The 4994-nt window shown below is 35.7% G+C and overlaps 1 pseudogene; it reads left to right on the top strand.

Annotated features, from left to right (window-relative positions):
* The first annotated feature begins 618 nt into the window (after positions 1-618).
* Positions 619-3241, top strand: LOC100734154 (DNA endonuclease RBBP8-like; annotated as a pseudogene).
* Positions 3242-4994: the final 1753 nt, after the last annotated feature.

The raw sequence follows: 4994 nt of genomic DNA on the forward strand, positions 1-4994 counted from the left end.
TCTATGTACCTATCGCTGATTCTATTATTGCTAAATCTATCTATCTATCTATCTATCTATCTATCTATCTATCTATTTATCATTAAATCTATCTACCTATCAACTATTAAAATTTGAGAACAGTGGAAAGGCAAGGAGGGCCTACAACGTGCACATTTCCCATTGCTCATAGTAAGTATCATCTGGGTTCATTGTTTTGTAAAAAACAATCAAGCTGTATATAAACAAATGTAATGATAAAATTAATACTTTAAACATCAAAAAGAGAGGTGAGTCTGGCTGCTTTCATTGGACATGCAGGTTGCCCCCAACAAGGTTGGCAGCCACTGAGGGAAAGAGGAGAAAGAGAAGAACCCATGGTGTCATCCATTCATAGTCTCTGCATTTGGCTGCTTTCCTGTGGGGGCTCTGGAGAATTTGAGGGGGTCCTGGAAGCCTTGAAAGGATATCATTTCCCTCTAGCAGTAGGGACGTGTCCTGGTGGCTACTTCCGGTGTGGAATTTACCACTTGGTGGTGGAGTATTTCAGCTATTCAAAGACAATGCCATATTTATATAACGTAACAGAAAAGTTCCAAAATCTTTAAGCAAATGAAAGTGTAGAGTCTACTAAACATGATGAACATCTCTGAAATGGTCTTGGAAGCCCTAATTCTGCAGCTCTAGCCAATGATTTTAAGGAACTTTGGACACAGTTGAAAGACTCATTATCATGATAACGAAGTATAAATTTCACAGGCAAAAAGAACCAACTGAAAAAGGAATGCAGTTTAGATGCACAAAGACAGGAAGAGTTCTTCACCAAAAATCCACAGCTGAAAGAACAGATGTCCTTCATGAAACAAAGTTTTAGAAGATCCGTTACAAGCAGGATTTAAGTGATCGCTCTGCCATAAGTAAACAACATACGCAAAAAAAGCAGCAAGAGTTTGAAAATATCAAACAGCAGACTCTTAAGCTTTTTCCTGAGTTTATGAATGAAAAGAAACTCTTCAGAAAGAAAAGAAAATGTTTTCTGAACAATTGCAGCAGTAAATTGAGAATGATCAACAGCATCAAGCCACTGAGCTTGAATGTGAGGAAAATGTTATTACTGATTCGTCAGTAACAGCCTTTACATTTTTTGGCATTAATCAGCTGCGAAGAAAGGAGACTCTCAATGTCCAATAAGTAGAATAAACAAATACAAAATTGGAGAATTCTCAGTGTACAAATGAATTACAAAAAGTTTCCAAAGTTTTGACACTTTCACAGCATAACCTGAAAGAAAAAGGAATTCTAGTCAGACACATCCGATCAAAATGAAGTTCCAATGGCTAAAGTATGTGGAATAAGCAGTTGTTCCACTGATAAGTCATTTTTAATTTAGCTACGGTTGTTGCTGAAATGCTTTGGACTTGGTGATTAAGAGGAATCTGATTCCCAAGGTCCCATGATCCCACTTGGTGATGAGCTCTACCATTCTCTGTAATGAGATCACAAGAAACAACCTTCTGAGAAATCCATAAGAAATACTGATGATAGTTTAAGATTTTCAGATTTTACTTGAAAGACTCCACATCAAGATGAATTGACTACTCAAGAAATATTTTACCTACCTTTATCATGAAAACTAGTGTGAGTCTGAATACAAGTTTGTCCCCTTCCCTTTTAGACACTGGGAAACAAAGCCATTTCAAAACAACCCCTTCCAGTAGCACTTCTATTTCTAGATCGGAGAAAACTAGATCAAGATCTGAAAATAGTGGCTTTTTCACACTTCATAGTCTTTGGTCTGAAGTGACCAAGGCCATTAGCCAGTCATCATCTAGTAAGCAGATTCTTAAATATATAAGTGAATCCACAAATGAACAGGATATTACTGATCGCTCTAAAGATACTGCTACTGATAAATATATAGTGTTCCCTGGAACCATTGGGAGGTACAACATCCAAAAGGAAGAAAACTGAGAAGGAAAGTGAACATGAAATGAATTTCCCACAGCTCCTTTGATAAAGAAAATTCTTTTCTTTACCAATGGATAATCAATTTTCCATGAACAGGGACCATATAATGGACAGACCTCTGGACCTCTGATATGTTTTCAGCTATTCAATAAGAAAAGCCAGAAAATGAGACTCCCAGAAATATATTCAGGCAAGTGACTCTTTATGAAACATTTAAAGCCTTTCCAAAAGACTCTTCCTCAAGCCATAAGGCCTTGGGGTAGGAGATGCCTGGTACCCAAATATTCCCTGGAGTGCATCCACCAGGCCTTGTACAAATCCTCTCCAGATGATAAAAACAACATTATCTATAAAAGAAGAAATTTCATCTTCAAAATTCCTCAGTGTCCCTGTGAAATCTAGAGACAGAGAATCATTTTGATGACATGAAATGTACCAATGAGCCAAGAAGTAGTAAAAACCAGGTCAGTACATAGATGATGCGAATTTGCATCAATTATTCAGCTAAATCCCCGGCAGAATTGCCAAAACAAAGCCTAACAATAACCAGGATGCATCCTTTGAAAATATTCAGTGGAGTGCAGATCCACAAACAGACCTTTCTCAGTATAAAATGGATATTGCTGTAATAGATACAAAGGTTTACAGTCAGTCAGGATTAGGAAGAGAGATTGTAGAGATGGACTGTACATTGGTTGGTGCAAGTTTGCTTTTAAAGATGAAGAAACGAGAGCAAAAAGGACAAAGAAGTCCAAATAGAGCAAGAAAGGTGAAAGATACCTTGGAAGATGTGTTTGATCAGACTGCCCTGAAAGAATGTGAATGTTACCCGGCAGAGTTTCCCCCAAGAGGTAAATGAATAGGATGAATTATCTGTTGTCACAGGGAACAAATGCACGTAATTATAAACAAAATAATATACAGCAGGAAGCTACATTTAAAAGATAATGAGATAGAGAAATTAGCTTATGAAATTTTCCTCATATTGAGGTAGTTCAGCAAAAGAACAGAAAGAAAATTGCTTGGGCACACATGTAAGGAATGTGAAATTTATTATTCAGATATGCCACTGAAGAAAATGAAAAAAGTTGGCTACCTGCTGAAAACACCAATTCACCATATTCCACCCAACAGACCGGAGAATTTCAGGGAAGCTGGTTTTCTTTCCACTCGGATTAGTATGGAAAGAGGTTACCTTAAGGAAGGTCTTGGCCTTTGTCCTTTTCCAAAAAGACAACTGCCTTACAACGTGATGTTTTTTCCAAAAACAAGAAGCAGAAGACATGGAGGCTGAAGCAGAAACAGGAAAGAAGACAGATTTTTTCCCTTTTAGTTGATAATAGTTGAAGTTGGTATCAAACACTGGTTTTTTGATCTTCTGTAAATGGACTTACATATCAGTTTTTCTATTAAAAATGTTTTTAAATGGCAATTACCTATCACACAAATAAGTATTTAAAATGTGGATATGTTTATACTTTCTTGTTATTGCATCCTTAACAAAATAACGTGCTTTAATTTTGTGTTCCAACTTAAGAGTTCTTTGTTTATTTATTTTTGGTAATTTAAATTTTGAAGATGAAAAAATCAAAAAGAAATAAATCATACTGATATCTCTAAAACATGTCATTGGAGTTGATTTGGAAGAGGTACTATACGTTTATAACTTAGGGTTCATGTATAATATAAAATTAAATGAGCACTTAAATATATTTTAAGTATATTCTAGTAATTAAAAGTAAAATTAAGATATAGCAATGAGAAAAGAGAAAGAAGCAGAAATATGCATGATAAAGTTAAGTTCAAGACTTATCATTTGCAAAAATTGCTTTTGACAATAGAAAACAACACTTTCTTATGTGAAGAACTATGGTTTTTAGTAATAAAAACATTTAAGTTACAAGAACTTTTAGTAGGAGGTGGTAGGGAAAAATTGTTTTTTAATAAAATCAGTTATTTTAAGTGTCAGCTTACATTGTTTTTTCAGTATCGGGTACAAAATGTATTATTATGCAATTACGTATTAAATGTCTTTGAATACACATACCAATTTCTCCACAAAAATTTCCCATACAAGTCACAGAAAAATACTATGTGCTAAGAAATGTAACAAGAAATGGCGTCGCCTTCTTTTCTCTATTCTTAATGCCAACTTTATTCTTGTCTGAGTTTCTTTAAGCTTTTTTGTATCATTTTCTTTTTTTTTTAATTGCCCTATTAACAATTTGTATCATTTTCAAAACACAGTTGACGTATTTAGTGGCACAGTTTTACCTTTGAGTTTTAAAACACCAATGCTTTGTAGAACATTCTGCATTTAAGATAGAATTTACTACTGTGGACCAGAATGTGCTTAGCTACTTTCCACTTCATTCCAGCTCTCTGCACTGAGCACTCTTCCCATAACGTCATCTAGTTGTGGAACTAGAGCTTCCTTGCTGGATCTTGAACAAGTCGAATAAAATGCTTTGCATTTGCTGTTCTTTGGGCTTTACTACTGTCTCAGATTCTCACTTGGCTCACTGATCACTTCCCTTACTCTTTAAGACTACCTGACTTCCCTCCACACATCTTCCGGCCCCGAGAGTGTATATTCATGGACCCTGCCACTCGCTGTGTTCCTCAACCTGCTTTGATTTTCTTCACAACCCACTCTCACTTGTATTATATAACCATTTGCTTTATTCACTGTCATTTTCCTTTTATTAGCAAGTGAACTCCATAAGAGCAAATGCTGCATTTGGTTTATTCTGTGAGATAACCAAATCCAGTATGGTAAAGAATCCTCAGTTTCCCCCTTCTTCTATTTCTGCCTCTCCCCTTGATCATCTTTTCCTCTTTCTTTTATACTTCTTTCCTCTCAGACTGAAATATACTTCTGATTCCAACCCAAGAGGGAAAAGAGAAAGTTTGGATTACAGACAAAAGTAGCTTCCTGAAATACGTCCCTCAGGATGTATAATCGACCTTTCCCTAGTCTATAAACTCACCTTCCATGAATGTAAAAGTCACCGGGTTATTGAATACCCTTTGTTAGACAAGCAACT

The sequence above is a fragment of the Cavia porcellus genome, unplaced genomic scaffold (genome assembly GCF_034190915.1).
Source record: "Cavia porcellus strain 051 isolate PalLab524CR breed Dunkin Hartley unplaced genomic scaffold, mCavPor4.1 scaffold_18, whole genome shotgun sequence".
Lineage (NCBI taxonomy): Eukaryota > Metazoa > Chordata > Mammalia > Rodentia > Caviidae > Cavia > Cavia porcellus.